Raw genomic sequence first — 23,572 nt, 5'->3', positions numbered from 1 at the left:
TTATACCTCACTTTTTCTTCTTGTGCGTTTTGGAATACAGTATTTGTGTTCGGATATTCTTCACAGAAACAGTTACTGGTATAGTAACGCTGTTTATTGTGACAGTCAATTCTTTCTTCAGTTTTTCAGTTCCTTGATAATTAATGAAAACCATCGGATCAAAAGGGAATTCCACATTAATCGACTAGGCAATTTCGTTTTCGCTCAAACAGACTTTCAATAGCGGTTGAGAAATTTTTCGTACGGTCAAATCAGTAAATAGCCAAGCGGACCCTGCGTCCACGCGGGACAAAGGCCCATGAAAAGGAAGTTCTCTTTCTTTTACGAGATTATCTTGTGTTTTGCTACCTTCCACTATCAAATTTTTTACCATTCCTTACAAGCAGAAACTGCAAACGGCTTTAGCAACTAACTAGTATGTCCACCCAACAACTCAATTTGAAACTCCCCTTTGCAGTAAGTGGACAGAAATGTTTGGATCAAATTCTTGCGTTATTGACATTAATTTTGTCTTGTCGTTTACGACAAGGGAGCCCTTTTGTATTGGACTTGCACGTCTGTCCGGAAACGACGGTAAACCACGCCTTGAGTTAGTTCACTTAACAACAGCGTAATGAGCGCGTTTGATACATTTTCCTCGCTAAATGGTACACGGAATTTACGAGATCCTTAAAATCTCATTTGGTAGTGAAATATACCACGGATTCCGAATTGCAGTCGAAAATTGACCCTTTCACAGGAAGCAGCTGTAGCGGCCTGGTGACGTCACGTTTCGTGTGACCGCAAGACGCCGGACGAGAGAAAGCAAGACCTTTCGCGAACAGTGAGCTCTATCCTCTAAGTGCAGCGCATGTTATCTGTGTTATGTTCAGGCTCACTTATTCGACGAAACCAAGTGTGCGTTTCGCCGGCTAACGGCTATGTTCGGAGCTGCCAACATCGGCAGCAGATGCGGGAACTGACACTGTTGTCGTTTACATGTAAGTACGGAGAAATTATACAGAAGTGCCAATAATTCTCCCTACGACCGGCGTTGTTTCGTGATTTAGTACTACTTCCGAGTCGAAAGACATACTAAATACGCCTCATAGCCCTGCGAAAAGTATGACCGCAGATCACATAAGAAACAGATTGCCCGATCACGTGGTCTAGCAGGCAACCCTTGTCAGGGAACAGCCACCAGGCAGCAACAGCGTCACACCCTTACTTGTGGAATCAACCACTAGATGGCACTCCGTTCTGTGAAATATGTGGCAACATCGGCCGAACGTGTGCAGCTTTCCACTATTTGGCGTCTGTGAAATACAGCTGTTTCTGACATACCGGTGATAGTGGAACGAGTCATCATGCCGAAGGCCTGCAAGTATATCAACTGTGAAAGGAGTAGACGGACAAATCCTGAACTAAATATGTTCAGATTTCCCGTCAAAGATAAAGAAAGTGGAGTGGATTTTAAATTCAGGAAAATCAATAAATTAGTTACGAGTAAGAATTCATAAAGAGCTCTAAGCATTAGATCCTATGTAAATTTGGTCGATTTTATATTCTGATATAACGTGGTAGCCCTTCCTGTACAAGAATCATATCATATAATTTTTAAATGAAATCTTTGCTGCGATTTGGACTTTTTTAAACTGTTTATTTACTTCACTATCGTAATTTTGGCTGTAGAGGCATTTTTGTGTGCAATGTGAAAACTGAAACCAATATAAGATACGGATAACAAAATGCAAAGCATAGTGTGGTAACATTTGGTGAACAATTTAAGAAGCATTACCTTACCTTTTCCTTGGTACTTTAAAATGGCTCTAGAGCTGAAATCGCAACAGTGAAATAAATGAATAATAGCCACCATCTAACTTCTAGGTCATCGGTCCCTCTAAATCCTGGTATATACTAGAGCGAACGAAGTGAACGAGTGTAAAACCTCGTTTACACTGCTGCAAATGAGTATTCATAGATCATTCGCCAATGTTCACTGCCATTCGTTTATGCGTGTGAACAAGTGTTTATACTGGAATGAAGGGAAGAGAACAGAAGAGAACGAGCATAGCATGCAAACAATAGACGCTGCATATTTTAATTTTTTTTATCTCTGCGCTAATATTCCTCACACAGCTTTCACTCGAAAACAACACTATTTACAGTAACAGATCTGCGCGAGTGCGGATATCCGTAGTAGTAACTGTGCTGCAGATAAAAGCGTACGTCTGTTGCGAATATTTGCGGGTTATCTTTAAACTGTACAAAGTAAATTTTTAACATAATTATGGTTTGCCGCCTGTGGCTCTTCATAGTTGACATCGCCAAACTATGCTCGAAAAACACGCTTTCATTTGTATATTACAGCGTTTCCAGCCCCCTTTCAACAACAATCCGAAATTCATCGTTTTGTGCCACTCTTATATCATTTACGATAAGTTACATGCAAAGTAAAAGAATTTAAATTTGAAATGACTGTCACTGAAATATGTCAAGCCTTAATTCGCATCACAACCGAGTGCGGACATCAGCAGAAAAATTCAGGCCAGGCACAAGTCTCTTTTCAGAGCAGTGGTGGGTTAAACTGCTTTACAAAACGTTAATATCTCAGAATGCGGATAAGCAACTTGGCAGATGTGGATAATGATCTTGTGGATGCGGTGCACATACGGACGGCGGCATTTTTCCTGTCCGCGCAGACTTCTAGTTACAGCTACGATGTAAATCTTTGATATTGAGATAAGATTATTTTGCCCGCTGGTTTTGACAAAGCAAACAAAGTGGCGTAAGAAAATAATTATGTCGGTAATGTTAGGACGCGAAACCCACAGCTCAGTGCAATATTTGTCAGTAAATTAACGGATTATATTTCAAAGACGTTGAGAAGATTTTGAAAATTTTCTAGTGTTAACCTGCACGTGGAGATCTTTTTTACCACCGTAATCCGTATCAGAAGAGCTGTATAACAAAGAGGAAATAGACGGCATGGAAGGCGAGTGTAAAACCTATGCGACTGCAATACAGTCTGCATTTAAACAGTAACTCACGAGAAATATTTGTGTGTTAATTTCCATTTATTTCATTTCGCATATGATTGTGAGAAGTATCCCTACAGTAGAAATAAACTTGGTTTGTAGATTTACAGGAGCTAATCTACATTCTTCTACTGAAAACTCGGGAAAAACCATAGCGAATCATGGTCTACAGTCAGCTGAGTGACGAATGCAATTCGCGCGCAGCGCTCTAGCCGAACACAAATCAGCGTCATTTACGTCACCAAAGATACAGTGTTGCCAATTCCGCGACGTGGACAGGCCAGTTAGCATTGTAGCGTCGCCTGCGACATCTGTTGACAGACGGGGAAAACTAGTTTTACGGTTGCCTGTTCCGCCGAAGGACGGTCAATAGAAGTCCCATTCCAAGCGTCACTTTAGTGCTTTCAACTGCCATTGAACAGCTTTAAGCATCGTCGTAACACTTATCACAGGTATGGACTATCTTCTTCATCTCAGAATGGTCAAAAAGTCTGTGTTAGCCGTACCATTATGTATCTGGCTGTCAATTTCCGAGTTTGATTATTCCTGTTACAATTTTTTAAAGTTATATCTACGTGCCTGCCACCGGCAGTGTTCTTAATACTCTACTTTAAGAAACTTACTCTTTATTTGCTGCCGACCGCGGTGGCCACGCGGTTCTAGGCGCTGCAGTCCGGAACCGCGCGACTGCTACGGTCATAGGTTCGAATTCTGCCTCGGGCATGGATGTGTGTGATGTCCTTAGGTTAGTTAGGTTTAAGTAGTTCTAAGTTCTAGGGGACTGATGACCTCAGATGTTAAGTCCCATAGTGCTCAGAGCCATTTGAACCATTTATTTGCTCTTCTGCTCTGGCCCGTCTTTCGCTACTTCGAGTATCAGATTCGCTCAAGGATGCCATTACTGAAGTCCCGGTACATTATCCATTCTATTTTTGATAGGTTTTCCTAGACTTTTTTGTGTTATTTCTTTGCTTCGTACTTCGTATGTCAACTTTTTATTTCGTGATAATTTTTACCATTCTTAATTTCCACTACAACTAACATCCCTGTAATTTCGACGTAGTCTGATGTTCCTCCGTTCCAGAAACTTTCCCCCCACTATTGCTCCTTTTAGTGACAAGATAACTATTTCTGGGCACCTTAGCGTATGTTCAACTAACTTTGCTATCATTTTAATAACTTTTATCGTATACTTAGTTCCTGTTCTAGAATAAATTTATTATCGTTAACTGTATGCCTTAACTTTAGGATCTTGCGTTAATCCTTTTCAATCAGTACTCTTGAAATCTATATCTACACCTTAACAAACTTCCTCCTCAGTTGCATGTAAATATCTGTTCCCAGTGTTGATCATCTATTCAAGAAAAATTTCATATTGTGGAAATCTAGCATCGCAGAAGGCAGAATTCCTTAAATTCTTGTACCCCACTTTCTGTGAAGCAGTGTGCTACTCTATCTACTACTCTTTTTTTTATTATTTTTTTGTATATTTCTCCTTATCCTCAAATTTTAAACCAATTCCAATACTTCTTTTAAATCTTGCTTATTTTCATCTGAAGCTGCTCTACAGACTATACATACTTAAATGGCATTTCCCCGTCTACACTTATATTATTTGAAATTTTCCATCATTTGTTTCTTCCTTTTTCGACAAACAAATTAGAGAACAGTAATTATGCACTTCAACTCTGTCTTAAATTACGTTTAATAACAGACAAATCTTTCTTGCTACTCTATTTCATCAAGTAAGAGAGGACGCCATTTGTCAGTACAAATACTATTTTCAGCACTACAGTACTTTATTATACGTGAAATGATAATTATATCAAGACCCTAAGCTGTCGATACGCGATGATATACACCAACAGGGACAGTTGAAAATGTGTGTCCCGATCGGGACTCGAACCCGGGATCTCCTGCTTATATGGCAGACGTTCTATCCATCTGAGCCACGGAGGGCACAGAGGATAGTGCGACTACAGAGATTTATCCCTTGCACGCTCGCAGTGAGACCCTCATTCCCAACTTAATGTCGACACACCACATTCGTAGTGCTCCTGCCCATTAGTGTGTGGACATTAAGTTGGGAATGTGGGTCTCAAAGGGAGCGTGCAAGGAATAAACCCCTGCAGTCGCACTATTCTCTGTGCCCTCGGTGGCTCAGATGGGTAGAGCGTCTACCATGTAAGCAGGAGATCCCGGGTTCGAGTCCCAGTCGGAGAACACATTTTCAACTGTTCCCGTTGATGTGTATCAACGCCTGTCGACAGCTTAGGGTTTTGATTTAATTATCATTTCATTCTAAGAGAGTTGAATGGTCACAGATGGTATCTGTTCTTTCGGAACATGTCGGAAAGAACAGACACCATCTTTATATATTTATTATGCGTAGTTTTGCTACATATGGTTTCGCTTAAGCTTGTGAAACATCTATAAATCGTCAGCAGGGCCGCTGCGAGCTACGCCTGAGATCGGAGCATGATGTGTAATTGGGCCTATCTTTAATACAGCAATCAAATTTTATGTGTAACAATGTAGGGAAGATTGGAAATACACAAAAAATACTAATTCGGATGAAATATACAATAAATATAGCTTCTTATTAAATAGTAAACATACGTTCACAAACGCAATCTATACAGTGGCACTATACGTTGCACAACATAATGCCGACGGAATTCGAGAGAACTAACGGTTGTTCATTGCGCAATAAATTGAACCAGAACGCGTGGTAGTATGTACACGTGTATCATCGAGCCATTATTAACGGTACAAGTTCGGTTGCATGTTGGATGGAGTGTTGACCTGTTTTACAGAGCCTTTAAACACTCGAGGAAATTATACAAATCGCCAGATGTCATTCCATAGTATCTAGAAAACAGATGGCCCCGAAGAAATAGCACGAATTTTTCCGTCGCAAAGCAGAAGACTTATATATAGGTGCATTAGAGTAAATGTTTCTAATTTTTTGATGTCACAGAGAACATGCACATAAACTTTACTTATCAACAATACACTGTCTGTAAATGCTTCATTTTCTGTACAAAAACCAGTGCCTATCACTCATATTTTAGGTGCTTTTGTTTCAGCTGTTATTTCTGCCATGGAAATAATAAACTACTGATGTTAGTTTGTAGTTACAGAATATCTTATATGAAATTTGTTCGCTTAGTTTCGGGTGTTAAAATTCATAACATGGTTTTTCTGCGAAAGTGTGGAAACAGGCTTCCTAATTCCAAGACTAATACTAAAATTTAAATTTTGAGCCCCCAGTACGTAACTTTTTCGGAGCACATTTCCTGCGTTTATGTTTCTGATTCCCATACACATTGTCAATCAGAAGCAGAATCGATTGCGATAGTTCCATATTTATGAATGTATTTGCAGTTTTTATCATATTACATTATAACAATTTCGTAGAAAGAAAACTTGTGCGATGTGTCATTGCTAAGATCATGCTTTAAATTTCATACTCATTTTACAATAAAGTCCATCCAGCCCTTTTATTAGAACTCTGCTATATGAAGAAAAATGTATAATTCCATGTCCTCAATTATTTCAGAAAAGTAAAAATAGTTGTTATGATACATCTCGGGTATTTTCTACTACAATCAGAATCATTTGGAATCTAAAACAAAAATGAGTTGTAAACCACGTGTCCACTGCAGCTTTGAAAGAATACACTAATCACATTAATCATGGATGAATGTGCAAAGGTTAAATAGTAGTATATCGAGAAAGAACACCAGCGCCACAAATCTTTCACGCAAAAAGAGACTAAAAGTGTAGTATAAATAATAGTTTGAAAAGAAGCGACTAAGACAGTTATCAGAAATCAAAGACCACCACAGCTAGTGAACTGGATGATAGCCTCAGAGACCTGCATGGCAAGAGAGAAAACTGATGTGACTGATGAACTTAAAAGTTTGACTTCAGATGCTACTCAGTAATGAATTATTGTGAAATGTATGAACGCTCAATGTAATTTTGTTTTTTAGATTTATTTAATTTTCTTTCACTTTACTTTGAAAAGAAAGGCTAAGTATTGTAACGTTTTGTACTTTGACGGATGTGTGGTGCCAGTAACTCTGTGTACAGGATGGCGGGTATGGGCAGGCGATGGGCGTTGTGGAATAATAGGGTAATTTTTAGAGAAAGGCCATTTATTGGCTAAAACATGTTGAAAGGGGATACATAGGCCTAGGGAGGTGAGGGTGAGCCAGAGCTTATAATTTAGCGAACATTGTTCGCGAAGCTACCGAAAGTTGTTGTCTGCCAAAACTAAGTCCACAGTGCCGCAGCATCGGGAGAAGTGGGAGATGTTCAATGCTACAGGGCGCGCATCCGACTCGCGGGTGAGCAAGAATGCAAGAGAGAGGGCCCGGCGACGGGCGGCCGGGTATATTCGACGCACCACGCGGCTTCCTCCACCCTGATTGGTCAGGACCGAGCAAACCGTGCGGGCGGCATGGAACTTTCCAGAGCGTTGCCTGGTAAGCGACGCCTGGGGCGGCGTTACCTCGTAAGCACATGAGAGAGGCGCGTGATCAATGTGACCTTCGTCGGTGCTGACTTCCTGTTGCTAGACCGTCGGACGAAAGAATTTACAGGCAGCTAACACTGTCGGCCGTGGCTTGGCCGCAATGGAAAAATGAAGTTACCGTTTGGAGGCATATATAATAAAGTAAAATCTCCTACTGTCTGGCTCATCCTTTACATTCCTCCCCCTTCCGTGGGAGCGGAGAACGTATGTGAATTCGCTCAATGTAATTATCATTTAAATGTAAACAATTTTAGCTTGCAAAACAAAGTAAACATCACTTGATTAAGAATGGCCCTCACGGAAGACGGCAGGGGTCTTAATCTATGGGAGGGTATAGAGACTCTAAAGACCTCCTAAGGGTCGCAAGGGGACTTACACATGTCGACGATATTGTGTGTATACAAGAATCATCGTAAAGCATCAAAACATCATAAAACATCAAAACATCATAAAACATCACAACAAAATTAGAACGGATCATAACAGTGAGAGTTAGGTAAACATGTCAAGTGTTCTTGTTGCTAAGATGAAGTAAAAATGTCCTTTTTTTTTTGCTTTTATTTAAATAAGTTGAAAATGTAAACATATCACCACTGATGAGTCACTGCGGGGGCGAGTGGCGCGAGGTTGCGTGTTATGTTATCCCCAGCGGGCAGCGCGCAGGCTGCCGGCGGGAATGGGGCGTGGCCGTGGCCACGTCCGTGCACTGCAACTCAGCGCAGGGGGGGTATGAGGGGAGATTCAACGCTCCAAACATATTTAGAAAGGGAGTTATCACTAAGGGAACACTTCACTTCACTACACTACACTAGTTTTTCCACATTAGTTGATATCAAAATTGCACTCTTAAAACTAAAGGAGGGCACATGCCTGACAGGGTTTTCTGCGTAGTTGCTTAGTTTAGTTTGTGGCTGTTTGCCATTCATTTAAGTGTGCCAACAGGCGATCGTAAGAAATTTATCCTTTTTAATGTTGTAGCAAGTCATCAATTGACGATAGGAGGTGATTATTTGATTTATTAGATAAAGCTCCCAGGTATAATAAACGTAATTAAAGGGCCGCGAATACTAAGTGAGTAAGCCGTAGTGGCATGAAAGGTTATTAATGGTGTTCCAACAGGATCCGTTTGCTAAAGATCTGCGCGGACGCTACGCCATAGCGGCAGCTGACTGCGAGGCCGAATCTCGGGCTACGTCAGAAAGGCGCGCGGCAGATGACTTCCAAGGGCAGCGCCGCGTCAGAGCTGCACGCGGCAGCTGAGAAGCGAAGCTGAGGCGGCTAAGTGCGCACGTGCGCGGCGCAGGAAGCATGCGTCAGGCAAAAAAAAAAATGCCGTTTGGCTAGGGCCTCCCGTTGGGTACACCGTTCGCCTGGTTCAAGTCTTTCGAGTTGACGCCACTTCGGCGACTTGCGTGTCGATGGGGATGAAATGATGATGAAAGACACACAACACCCAGTCATCACGAGGCAGAGAAAATCCCTGGCCCCGCCAGGAATCGAACCCGGGACCCCGTGCGCGGGAAGCGAGAACGCTACCGCAAGACCACGAGATGCGGACATGCGTCAGTTGTAAGAGTGAGAGAGAGAGCGATGAAGCTTACCGACGCTGTTCATTGCGCTGTCTGTATTTTACACTCTCTCCAAAGGGAAATAGATATGCGTAATCGATATGGTTTATTCACCGATGACAAACAAAATAGAAGTGGGATTACGCGTGTCATCACGCTAGACGCGTTGTTACAGTAGGTTCTGTTTAAAATTACATAAACATACATAAATGTAGAAATGAGGCACACAAGTATCATATCAAATTGTTGCAAATGCCATATCAATAACAAACAAAAAAGTTAATTGCCTCCGTGGGCTAACCATCCAAGTGTAATAAAACATTCACATTTTGAGAAGAATTTTCTCGTAACTCAATATATTTGCTGAACACCATAAATGGAGACTGACCAAGAAAAATGACACCAGTTTGGTGCAAGTTGGGCGTAGATTTTGTCGTTGGATGTCAATGCTGTTGCTAATGAAAGGAGGGAAATAAAACTCGACGAGAATCTAGAGATTTCTGTAGTGGAAACAGAAAGCGTAAGGAATTGAATTAGAAAAGACTAAGTTGAGCGTAATTTCCGAAGGACTTTTCCTTTATGAAGGTATAGTGCACGGCGCATCGTCGACACGACATTATCGCCTACTTAACTGTAAATGACAATTCTGCGACTCCAAGATAGCTGCTACTTACTTCTTCCTAAAACACGAATTCTCTCACTTGAATCAAAACTTTACTGTGCGACAAAATTCACCGTCTTTATCCTCTCAACATCTTGCGACTAACTTTACTTTGCGACCAAATTCGCCGTCTTCATCCTCTCAACATTTTGCAACTATACTCGCCGTCTCTATAACTCCATGGTGCTGGCCTCATTGGGCCCAGCTGGTTGCTTAAAACTCCGTCTATCATTGGTTATCTCGCAGTGTCCTGGGACACGTCATACAGTTAAATGCTACTACTTCAGTAGTCGGTATTCCTTCGGAAAATACAACGGCAAAGCAGTGTCAAAGAAGGCTCAAGGTTTTGAACAGAGATTTCCGCTTACTGGCGGTTTAGCTGCGGGCTAGACGCGGTTCGCGTCTGATGTTGCCTGATCAGCTGTCGTCAGAGAGCACGGAACACTGTTCTCGTGAATTCTTCTTCGACATGAAAGATTAAAGAATGGACTATGCCGCGAAATTGAAAAGTGAAGAAACGGCACAGACAGCTAAGGGTCCGCGCGGGAGCCAACCGTGTCACGTAAGGTACGTGCCCTTTCGGGTGTGGTTCTCTTGTTCATCCAACAGACCAGGTATATAGCCAAAACTTGCTCGTTCTGGGGGTGTGATTCACTCTGTTTACGTTATCTACCACGGGGGTAGGCATGTGGTATGTCCCTCCAAATAAACATTCAAATACAAATGAAAATAAAGCATGGTTACATCCTAAATTACCCTTCCAAAACAAATTACCTAAGACATCATTATTATTAAACAAATAATTGGCAGTACTCGGAAACTTACTATAGCATACTTTAAATCCTACAAAATTATTATCCTCGTCAATCTAGTAGCACAGTGACACGTGGAAACACTAGGTTGATACAAATACTAAATTACTGGTGCTGGCAGACTCTAGCTAAAACTGTCTAAACATTTGATAATAGCATAAATGAGACATGGACAAAATGAACAATAGTAAAATAATACATCGACTTAAGTAATTGGACACAAGTAATTAGACATAAGTAATTGGCAACTCGTCAGTGATACAAGACATGGCAAAACCGCAACAAAAGCAAAAGTTCAAAATAATATTTCCTTCAAACAAAACTTCCTTATCCTCCAGTTACATTTCGTAGCAAAATGAATGTAAGCATCCCCTGGTATTCCTTTAAGCTCTCGTTTGCATTTCCATACCAAATAATAGTCTTTGGTACTTCTGCCCACAACAAAACTGTCATTAAGTAATGGCAATGTTGTGTGTAATGCTGTGGAATAGTGTGATGTCACGTTAATACTTCCTTGAAGAAGATTCTGATGAAAACTGATTTTATGTCTCCTTCAATGGACAGACCAATAATTATTAAACGTGCGATGAACCGTTTCCTGTGTTGATTTGTTTTTGCAAATATTTGTGATTATCAGTCACCCAGTCAATCGTTCAAGGATATGATTGTTGTTCCTTTTGTTAATTCTCTCACCTACCTTCTTCCATATAATCAATATTGGCGGCTCGACGAAGCTAGTTGCATCTCGGAAGACGTCTATATGACTTACCTGCCGGTGCCTTGGTTTTTAATAAAATTAGAGTTCATTTGTCATATAAAAAGTGTGTAGGGAGCAAAGTAAGTTCCTGACTATTGAAAATGTGCATAAAGTTATTCATAGGGTTCGTTATACAATGGTTAAGAATTTCTGTGTTGAGATTCAGTGCAGCTTGAGGTGCTAAGGTGCGACACGCGTCGCGCTCGTGAGATTGTAAGTTGCTTACAGCACAGCTGACAGTACGGCCGCGTCCGGTTTCACTGGCTCGGCGGCATAACTGGCGTCCACGCTCGGTCCGTCCTCTTGCTACGCGTGGAGTTAACCTCTCGGTACAGTCACAAAATTTCCTTCCAGAGTCATCTTATGTTGTTCACGACAGTTATGCATGGAGGATGTTCTTTTCTAAGGGACTCTAATAACTTAAATCGCTAGAGGTCACAAAACTATCGGGTTCCAATTATTTTATTTAAACACTCTGTTCTTCTAAAATTTAGGTAACTGGCAGGTGTTAGGCTTTATTTTGCGATGGCATTCCAAACACAACTCCTTGGCTTACGCGTTTCCCACACAGCGGTCGTTTACAGGACAGATATGGCGGCAAGTGCCGGCTTTCTTGACGCCATATAGATCCGTTTATTAACCGTGGTGGTGATACAACATAGCCGGAGATCGATCTGAAATTCCAACGTTTACTAATCCTGATGGTTTAGACAATGCGTACCAGGAAAAGTTCTCTCTCACGATTTTTGTTCCATACTGAAATTCAAATAGAGAATACACATAGATTCCCGTCTTTAGATTAGACTAATAAAATCTGTAGGGCAATATTAAGCTGGTGATTTTATTTCTATAACTATCACTTTACGTTTGCTGTTTAAGCTGCAACGTACGAATGTACGAAGGTGTAGCGTGGTTGGCGCACGTGGCGTGCAGGGCGAAGGGTGGGTGGAGAGGAGGGGCTAGGAGAAAGGTACAGATACTGTACGCGCCGAAGACAGAGGCGGCGGGTGGGGACGTGGGAACTGCAATGGCCGCTCTCTCGGCAGGCCGCTGATGGGAATGGAAGGGAAGGGGGCCGCGTCGCCAGCTGACAGGGAGGGGCGGGACTCGCCGCATGCGAACAGCTGTAGACAGCAGCGGCGGTATTTACGCGACTCCTTCCGTGGTATTTGATATACAGAAATACGTGGTACCAAAAACCTTACCTTGTTGTCTGTTCAACATCGCATCATGAAAACAATAAAATAGCACTTGAGGAAGACTCCTTTTACTTTAGAGTAACCCATTTATTGTTTAACTTGGACATACTTATTCTTGTTATTATCGTTGTGTGATCATTTAGCAAAACATACATGTAATATGGCGTATTTCAAAGGACAGGTAGACGGCAGCATGTAGTCACTGATCTACTGGCAGTTATGAAGGCGTATTACGATCATGTTAGCTTTAATAGCTGTGTTCGTGCACTATTCCTAAAGCAACAGGTGAAATGTGAATCCATTTATCATGTACAAGAGCAACTGATTCATAATTCAGCGTATTCTATCGGCAAGTACAACTTTCTCCTTAATTCCATGATTAAGAATATTTGTGTTTCTACTACTCGACTGCTACGATAACATTACTGGAGACGATAAATGACAGAGGACAAAATGATTACATTACTTCAATCTCTTCCATTAACATGTGACAAATTCTATTACCAGTTACCAATGGTTGCCAATTCTTATGTCTACTCATAACTAACATGCAAAACTTAATTAAAGGTATAGTAACTACGGTGTTTTCCGTCAATTAATTCTCTTTCTGCATACAGGACTTTTCCAACTGTTTACATACCATCTCAGATCTACCTTCTGGAACGCAAATCGTAGGGGTTTGACCTTAGAGCATATCTACGTTGCTGTCTAGGCGGTTGTATTACCTTCTTTCTTGCTTTTTTGGGTGGAACTACTGGCGTAATAAGACGAGCTTCTCCGGTCGGAATTCCGTGCTGAACCAAATCCGTAGCCGGTAGAAAATGCCTCTCTTCAAACAACCACGAAAATTGCTCTAATACTGGCTGCAACATCCTTTTCTCCTCACTGTTTAAATGACCTAACTTCTCTGCTAACTGACTCCTTAACGTCGACGCGACATATCGCACTTCCCTAACTGAACATTTCTTTCCTCTCCTTCCTTTCTCATCTTTATCTCGCTGCTTCTTAGCTCCTCGTATTTCCTCAAAAATTTCCTGTCCACTGGCAACAATAGTACCCTTCGGTATCACAACATCTTCTACACCAAAATTATCTATACTTACTGGTATCGCAAAACCCTTCTGTCCCCTTTCCGGACCGAGTGAGGTGGCGCAGTGGTTAGCACACTGGACTCGCATTCGGGAGGACGACGGTTCAATCCCGTCTCCGGCCATCCTGATTTAGGTTTTCCGTGATTTCCCTAAATCGTTTCAGGCAAATGCCGGGATGGTTCCTTTGAAAGGGCGCGGCCGATTTCCTTCCCAATCCTTCCCTAACCCGAGCTTGCGCTCCGTTTCTAATGACCTCGTTGTCGACGGGACGTTAAACACTAACCACCACCACCACCATCTCCTTTCCGGTCGGCAGATACTTCTCTTTGTATGAACTGACTGACGATCTAAAACATCTTTGTCGGTGAGCGGGTCAACCAGAATGTCTGTCCTAGGCTGTTCTTGACTTTTGACATCTACCCAGAGAATCTTTCCACTTCCGCCTTTTATCCTCACAGGGTCAGTGGTTTTTATCGCCCACATCTGCTGTTTTATGGGAGACTGTGAACGGCGCCTTTCGCAGCTTCCTCGCGTCTGACGGGGGTGCGCACTGCCAAATCGGTGAATTGCTTCACCGAACTGCACAGTTCGCGTTCGATAATCCACTATCTCCTGATAACGGTGCAGGAAGTCATTCCCTAGTATGATATCAAATTTACCCTTCGTTAGCCTTACTACTTCCATCCTCTGACCGTATTTACCCTCGTCTATTTGCAGATTCACTACACACGAACCTGCAGGGACAATTACTTCCTCTCCAAGGCCACTGATATGGTACCGGGGTGGCTGTAACGCCCTTCGATCATTTTTCTCCACAAACAATACACTAACTTGAGCACCAGTATCAACTAAAATTCTAACTAATTTGTTCCCGAGTACGCCAACTAGACTAACGTGTTCCACCTCTTTACATTTTTCGGTCCTAACCGGATGTATTATTTTTGTCGGGGGCGCGGGTGGGTGGCGGAACCCGCCCCCCAAGCGTTTCCCTGATTTGACCCCGCGTTGCGGCGGTGTCCGCGCATCTGATTAGAAAATGGAGACTTTGTGGGGCAAACATTATTAGCATGACCTACTGTCTGGCAAATAGTGCAATACGGCGCGCGACAGCGCATTGCCGTATGGTTGGGCTTCCCACAACGCTGACAAAATACTTCTTTTGCTGGGACCGGTACTGGGTCCGATGGGCGCGGGGCGGCAGCGCAAAAACGCAATACCTCTTCGCGTAGCATTGCCAAACGAACAGCTTCAAACAGAGAAGTGGGGGAGGCTGCTTTGACTTCTCCTCCGATGCGGGGGTCAATACCGCGAACAAATGCATCAATTGCACGCGCTTCGGCTTCTGAGCGCAAAATTCTGTTTTCACTGGTATTTTCGCCTAGCTTATAGGTACGACAAGATACTGCTCGTATGCGGTCTGCGAAGGCATCAGAATCCTCATTAGGCTTCTGCCTAAGGGTTGATAATTGATCTCTGTAATATGCGGTACCTCTGGCATCGGAATAACGCGTAGTCAATCCGCGGGCCAATACTTCAAATTCGTGCGTGTCACGCAATTCGTCCACCGTTTCTATAAACATTCGGGCTTCCCCTGTCAACTTCAGTCTGGCTACATTGACTAATAGATCGTCCGGCCAGGCACACGTGCGACCCACATCACCAATATTTTGTAAGAACATAGCCACATTTTCGCGGGACTTCCCAGAAAAGGTGGGAAATAAATCAGCCGCAGGAAAATTGCTTACAGTCGCCATGTTAGCAGAAATTGTGGCGTTTGTATTAGAGACAGAATTAGTGTTAGTTGCGTCTGTTTGAGCATTTGTTACAGGGGTGGAGCTAGCCTCAGGTATGAAAGTTCGCGCACTAGCTTCCAGCGTCTGTTTCAAGACGCGGTTTTGCTCAAGTAGCTCCTGATTTTGTGCGAATAACTGGCGCATTTGCGCATTTATGGCCTCGAGCGGGTTTTGCGAGGCGAGTGCCTCTGCGGGAGTATCCCGTTCCGTCGCTCGTGTTCCCATCGGCATGTTTACAAATGTATGGGACGCTAGTGACCAGAAAAATTAATGATTGTTACAAAAAAAAGGATGGCCACAAAGATTCTCAATCCAGCGGCGGAAGATCGTCGAAGCTATAGTTGTAGGCATCGCGTCGACTTACATGGCGATGGAGGCGGCGACGGCGTGGTGCAGTGGCTGCAGCGGGCGGCGGCGGCGTCCGGACTCTCGGGCGGCGGCAAATGTGTTGGCGGCGGACGACGCTGGCTCTGCCGGTCGGCGATGGCGGCAGGCGGCGGCGGATGACGGCGGCCCGGCCGGTCGCGCAGCGCGGCGCACGCCCCTCGAACTCAGTCAGCGGGCAGCGCGGCGGCGTCCGGGTCACGTGGCGTGAAATGGACGTAACAATTGTTCTCGAAGGACTGTTCTTACATTCGTCTGATTCGTCCCCATGTTACATGCAATTGCACGAGAGCTGATTGAAGGATCCCTCGCCACATGCTGCAAGACAGATTCCTCAAATTGCAGCGTTCTTACCGTGCGACGGCATTCCTGCCCAGGTAATCTGTTAAAAGACCCGGTCTCACACAGATGTTGGTACACAGAAGCAAAGGTCGTATGATGCGGGACACGGCGATTAGGATATTGTTGTTGATAAACCCGCTGTGCAGCTCGTCCATTGTGGTGCGCTACGTAATACACACCAACCATATCACTGTACTCACTCCAGGTGTATCGTTCCATTAGTAAACAGGGACAGTACACTGGTGGACAGCAGTTGCCTACAACTGAAGAGCGTAATACGCCCTCTAACAAATGAAGATCGTAATACGGCCTCCACCGGTTTTTAATAATACTCATAGGAAAAAATGACATTAGGGGAAAATATTTGTTTTGATGTCCCCTACAGCCTCCCGGAGTTTGTCGGTTTAAATACTTTTCACCCTGTATTGTGAACATGGCGGACAGTGGCAATTTAGCCAAGCCAGCATATATCCAGTAGATCTCTACAAGCATGCATTGGCGTTGACAGGTAGCTGAAAAGATTAATATTTCTTTATCTGTCTTGAGCAGCAACGCCAATACACTCACAGTGGTGTAGATCAAAGAAATAATTATTGGTGTGTAGGATTAAAACCACAATGCCAGTCTAACATTATTATGTACTGCTCTCCAATGCAGACAGTCTGTTCGACAACACGGTGATGGCAGTAGCCAGACTATAGCTGAAATCAAAAGACAGGCGCTGTGTGTCCAGCAAATAGGCAGACAGTCTGTTCGCTAGTGAAAAATTACATCACATCACACCACTTGAGCTCCATTATGTTATTCGTGGGTTCAGCTAAACTGGTGGCTGTCCGACCTTTGCTTAACGTGATTCAGAAGAATAAAGACCTTCAGTTCAGCAACAATAACTTTATTGCGAGCGGGTATCTGACGACGCCCGGCATGCTTGGACTGATCGGAGTTATAAAATTTGCTTCCGGCCTCTACAGAAAGATCCTTAATCCTGGGAAAACTTCCGTAGTTACTGGAGAGGAAACAGTACTCGACCAAACAAGCCAGGAGGCACGGAACTACCAATTCTCAAGAAACAAGGAATAATGATAATAATAAACAGAACGTATATAAAAGCTAGAAAACACAGCGCCTCTAGAGGTTGGGCGCGGAACTACACAAACGTCGTGTACAGTAATTACGACCGCAGAGTACTGTACTGACACACGCGCACACACACACACACACACACACACACACACACACACACACACACACACACCGGCGAGTTTGAATTAGCGCACGGCAGCGTCGCTGCATCAACCTCCCGGGCGGAAGCGGAGCGTCGGCGTCGAGATACCGCGCCGGAAAGTGCACCCGACGTCCAGAACGGGTCGTCCTCGTCGGAGGGAAAGGAACAGCGTCAGGAGGCGGGTGTTGTGCTGCGTTGGGCGGCGGATGTTGAAGAGCCGGCGCCGGAGATGTGGCGTCAATGTCTGGAACAGCGGTAGGTGGATGCCTACGACGAGGTGCCGCTAGTGGGGTGTCAGGAAAAACATACGCAGGTTTAACCCGATTCAACGCAACAGTCGTAGTTTTGCCGTTCACTAGGATATCCATCGTGTGGGCACTGCGCCGTAGCACTTCATATGGACCAGAATAAGGAGCTTGTAGAGGCGGTTTAACGCCCTCAGTGCGGAGCATGACGTGACGACACTGTTCCAGGTCCTGGTGCACGAAAGTGGGCAGCTTGCCATGACGTGTGCTTTCGGAGGGTGAATCTTTGATACATGGTCCCTCAAGCGTCGCAAGAAATCCGGCTGGCCAGTAGCAACTGTCTCTGTGGCATCAGCGTCTACAAGGTCACCAGGAAGGCGCAGTGTTTCTCCATAAACCAGTTCTGCCGCTGACGACCCCAGGTCTGGTTTGAAAGTCGTCCGTAAGCCTAACAAGATCACTGGTAGTGCGGTTGTACAGGTTTCTTCGTGGCACATCAGCGCGGCCTTCAAACAACGGTGCCAGCGTTCGATCATTCCGTTGCTTGCTGGGTGATGATTTGTGGTCTTATGGTGGGTGTAATCACAGAACTTGGCCAGCTGTGAGAACAGGTCTGATTCAAATTGCCGTCCGCGGTCAGTGGTAATATGTAGTGGGCACCCAAATCTTGCCAACCAAGTCATTGCAAAAGCGGAAGCTAATGTGTCTGCTGTGATATTATCCACCGGCACTGCCTCCGGCCAACGTGTAAAACGGTCGATCATTGTAAACAGATATCTTTGTCCGTTCGAAGGTGGAAGTGGTCCAACTACATCCAAATGAACGTGGGCAAAGCGGGCGGTGGTACCAGGAAAATCGCCGATCGGTGCGTGTACATGGCGGTTAATCTTGCAGCGTTGGCACTGGAGACAAGATCGGAACCACTCGCGGCAGTCTTTTTGTATGGCCGGCCACACGAAACGTTGCGATACTAGGCGGAATGTCGGGCTTACCCGTGGATGGCACAATCCATGTACTGTATCAAAGGCTTGTCTTCTAAAAACCGGCGTCAGAAAGGGACGAGGTCCGGCGCGAGAAACGTCGCAGTATAGCCGTGTATCTTCCCCCGGAACATCAACGAGTTTCAGTTGCAATGCGGAAGCCGTACCTTTAACATATGTAACTACTTCGAACACTTTGCTGCATATCTATCCGTATTCTCCATCGGCAGTTAGCCCAGCAAATATTGCCTCACCAAACTCACATCACTTCTGATCTAACGCATTATTCGACGCAGCACCTACGAATTACTAGCTTTACATTGAGCAAAAAGGATACCCTGGAGCAGGATTACATAGGCACTGGATCAGACTGCAGCTATTTGTTAATAATAAATTACGCTAAGACAATTCATTTCAGACACCAGTAAGGCACTTCACTTAAGTTCAGTTACGTCATTCGAGACAAAGGCTGAAATGTAAGTACCCCCAAAATTGTTTACGTATTTTTTCCAGCATCGCCTTGTCGTCATTATGCTTGCACCAATCACAACGTGCAATTTACACTGGGCAGGCAGAACATTCTCACCACCTACCTACCTTAAAGCTAGTATGTTCACTTTTAGCACAGATAACAGCGGCGACGCGTGTCATGGAAGCAATGAGGCCTTGGTAGGTCGCTGGAGGGAGTTGGCACCACATCTGCACACACACAAGTCACCTAATTTCCAGATATTCCAGAGAGGACGGCAATGAGTTCTGACGGCACTTTCAATTACAGCCCAAGTGTGTGTGATCAGGTTTAGATCTTGGGGGGTTGGTGGGCCAGCACATCTACTGGCACTCGCCACGGTGTTCCTCGAACGACTCCATCACACTCCTGGCCTCGTCACATGGCGCATTATCTTGTGGAAAATGCCACTGTCGTCGGGAAACATGATCACCATGAAGGGCTGTACTTGGTCTGGAACCAGTGTACGATAGTGTTTGGCCTCCATGGTGCCTTGCACGAGTTCCACTGGAACAGAGGATTTCCACGTGAATGTTCCCTGGAGCATAATGAAGTTGCCGCCAGCAGATCGCCATCCCACAGTATACACTACTGACCATCAAAATTGCTACAATAAGAAGAAATGCAGATGGTAAACGGGTATTCATTGGACAAATATATTATGCTAGAACATACATGTCATTATATTTTCACGCAATTTGGGTGCATAGATCCTGAAGAATCAGTACCCAGAACAACCACCTCTGGCCGTAATAATGGCCTTGATACACCTGGGCATTGAGTCAAACAGAGATTGGATGGCGTGTAGAGGTACAGCTGACCATGCAGCTTCAACATGATACCACAGTTCATCAAGAGTAGTGACCGGCGTATTGTGACGAGCCAGTTGCTCAGCCACCATTCACCAGACGTTTTCAATTGGTGAGAGATCTGGAGCATGTGGTGGCCAGGGCAGCAGTCGAACACACCCCATAGCATCACGCCGGGTGATACGCCAGTATGGCGATGACGAATACACGCTTCCAATGTGCGTTCACCGCGATGTCGCCAGACACGGATTCGACCATCATGATGCTGTAAACAGAACCTGGATTCATCCGAAAAAATGACGTTTTGCCATGCACCAAGGTTCGTCCTTGATTACACCATTTCGCAGGCGCTCCTGTCTGTGATGCAGTGTCAAGGGTAACCGCAGCCATCGTCTCCGAGCTGATAGTCCATGCTGCTGCAAACGTTGTTGAACTGTTCGTGCAGTTGGTTGTTGTCTTGAAAACGACCCCATCTGTTGACTCAGGGATCGAGACGTGGCTGCACGATCCGTTACAGCCATGCTGATAAGATGCCTGTCATCTCGACTGCTAGTGATACGACGCCGTTTGGATCGAGAATAGCGTTCCGTATTACCCTCCTGAGCCCACCGATTCCATATTCTGCTAACAGTCACTGGATCTCGACCAACGCGAGCAGCAATGTCGCGATACGATAAACCGCAATCGCGATAGGCTGCAATCCGACCTTTATCAAAGTCGGAAACGTGATGGTACGCATTTCTCCTCCTTACACGAGGCATCACAACAACGTTTCACGAAGGAACGCCGGTCAATTGCTGTTTGTGTATGAGAAATCGATTGGAAACGTTCCTCATGTCAGCATGTTGTAGGTGTCGCCACCGGCGCCAACCTTGTGTGAATGTTCTAAAAAGCTAATCATTTGCATATCACAGCGTCTTCTTCCTGTCGGTGAAATTTCGCGTCTGTAGCACGTCATCTTCGTGGTGTAGCAATTTTAATGGCCAGTAGTGTATGCGCCAAGCAGCTGTTCTGATGAATTCGCGCCCTTTCATCGGCATGTTGAAGAAAGTATCGCAATTCATCTTACCATTGAATACTCTGCCGCTGTGCCGACGTCGAATGCCGATGGTTATGTGCCAATTTCGTTCATAGTTGCCGATGTCGTGGTGCTAACATTCGCACATGCATGGGTTGTCAGCTGCGGAGGCAATCGTTTATTGTAAATGGTGCACTGTATATTCGGACACACTCGTACTCCGCCCAGCATGAAAGTCTGGTGTTAGGTCTGCCACAGTCCGCCGCTTGTCCTGTTTTACCATTTCACCAGTCTTCCCAGCCTACGACAGGGGGTGGCCACGCAAGCCCACGATGTCTGGATGTGGTTTCAGCCCTGTTTCACGCCTTGAACACACAACAAGTCACTCAGTTTCCGAAATGTTCTCGCCGAATCTCTGGCCCATCACAATGTTAACTTAATTAAAACTCAGATAGATTGCGCGCCTTCACCACTGTTCGCACGGACAGCAAGCTCCCTGGAATTAGATGCGCCGTGCGTGTGTGAATAGCAGTGATTCCTCGCCGGTTGACGTTGCTTTTGCCTGGATGGGTTTATATCGATAGTAGGTCGGAGGTAATTTGTTCTGGCTGGTCAATTTATCATTATTCTAGCAAGAAATGCACCGACGAACAAGAAGCACAGCGTCAAAAACAACACACACTTCCCTCGCTTTCCTTGGATGATACGTCACAGGAGGGGTTGCGAAGCAACTCAAATCGCTTGATACGGGCAAGTCTTCAGGTCCAGATTGTATACCGATTAGGTTCCTTTCAGATTACGCTGATACAATTAGCAATCATATACAACCGCTCGCTCACCGGTAGATCTGTACCTACAGATTGGAAAATTGCGCAGGTCGCACCAGCGTTTAAGAAGGGTAGTAGTAGTAATCCATCGAACTACAGACCTATATCATAGACGTCGGTTTGCAGTAGGGTTTTGGAGCATATACTGTATTCAAACATTATGAATCACCTTGAAGGAAATAATCTATTGATACGCAATCAGCATGGTTTCAGAAAACATCGTTCTTGTGCAACGCACGAAGTAATGGCCGCTATCGACAGGGGATCTCAAGTTGATTCCGTGTTTCTAGATTTCCGGAAAGCTTTTGACACCGTTCCTCACAAGCGACTTCTAATCAAACTGCAGGCCTATGGGGTATCGTCTCAGTTCTGCGACTGGATTCGTGATTTCCTGTCAGGAAGGTCGCAATTCGTAGTAATAGACGGCAAATCATCGAGTAAAACTGAAGTGATATCAGGTGTTCCCCAGGGAACCGTCCTGGGACCTCTGCTGTTCCTGATCTATATAAATGACCTGGGTGACAATCTGAGCAGTTCTGTTAGGTTGTTCGCAGATGATGCTGTAATTTACCGTCTAGTAAGGTCATCCGAAGACCAGTACCAGTTGAAAAGCGATTTAGAAAAGATTGCTGTATGGTGTGGCAGGTGGCAGTTGACGCTAAATAACGATAAGTGTGAGGTGATTCACACGAGTTCCAAAAGAAATCCGTTAGAATTCGATTACTCGATAAATAGTACAATTCTCAAGGCTGTCAATTCAACTAAGTACCTGGGTGTTAAAATTACGAACAACTTCAGTTGGAATGACCACATACATAATATTGTGAGGAAGGCGAGCCAAAGGTTGCGTTTCATTGGCAGGACACTTAGAAGATGCAACAAGTCCACTAAAGAGACAGCTTACACTACAACCGTTCGTCCTCTGTTAGAATATTGCTGCGCGGTGTGGGATCCTTACCAGGTGGGATTGACGGAGGACATCGAAAGGGTGCAAAAAAAGGGCAGCTCGTTTTGTATTATCACGTAATAGGGGAGAGAGTGTGGCACATATGATACGTGAGTTGGGATGGAAGTCATAAAGCAAAGACGTTTTTCGTCGCGGCGAGATCTATTTACGGAATTTCAGTCACCAACTTTCTCTTCCGAATCCGAAAATATTTTGTTGAGCCCAACCTACATAGGTAGGAATGATCATCAAAATAAAATAAGAGAAATCAGAGCTCGAACAGAAAGGTTTAGGTGTTCTTTTTTCCCGCGCGCTGTTCGGGAGTGGAATGGTAGAGAGATAGTACGATTGTGGTTCGATGAACCCTCTGCCAAGCACTTAAATGTGAATTAGAGAGTGATCATGTAGATGTAGATGTAGAGGACATCACGCTTGAGGCCACAGCCTCCCCTCTGCCCGCACAGCTCTGGCTGTCGCATCGTAGCTGGCCTGTGTTCACCACTATGTACCCCCCACCCCAGCCATAGTTCAGATACTTAGAAAATTTTGTGAGGCGAGGTTGTCAGCGAGTTATCTGAGCAAAGACTGGTGCTGCTACAGCCTCCAACCAGAAGCAAGAAGCACAGCATCACAAAACAATACACAGAAAAACGTTACCAGTCATGTCGAGCTCTTTGCTCCAGCCAGCGTCACATCGCAGCACGCTCGCGTGCTCGACTGTAGCTGTACGCACTCCGCTACGTCTCCCACACCATAGTGTAGGACAGGAAACTCATTTTATTTGAACAAAATGTGCGTGTTTTGCAGTCCCCAGTGACCAGTCGACGATCTGCCTGCAGAAAGAGAG

At 44.6% G+C, this 23,572-nt stretch overlaps 1 long non-coding RNA gene across 1 annotated transcript in view; it reads left to right on the top strand.

Moving 5' to 3' along the window:
* Positions 1–3,318: 3,318 nt before the first annotated feature.
* The window catches only part of LOC126416472 (uncharacterized), a 63,806-nt gene continuing 43,552 nt past the window's right edge, over positions 3,319–23,572 (top strand). Inside the window, exon 1 of the long non-coding RNA XR_007575463.1 lies at positions 3,319–3,469. This is a non-coding gene — a long non-coding RNA (uncharacterized LOC126416472). The remainder of the gene's footprint in view (positions 3,470–23,572) is intronic.

Source organism: Schistocerca serialis, chromosome 8 (genome assembly GCF_023864345.2).
Source record: "Schistocerca serialis cubense isolate TAMUIC-IGC-003099 chromosome 8, iqSchSeri2.2, whole genome shotgun sequence".
In the NCBI taxonomy this organism is placed as follows: domain Eukaryota; kingdom Metazoa; phylum Arthropoda; class Insecta; order Orthoptera; family Acrididae; genus Schistocerca; species Schistocerca serialis.
This window is presented reverse-complemented; position numbering and strand designations above follow the sequence as displayed.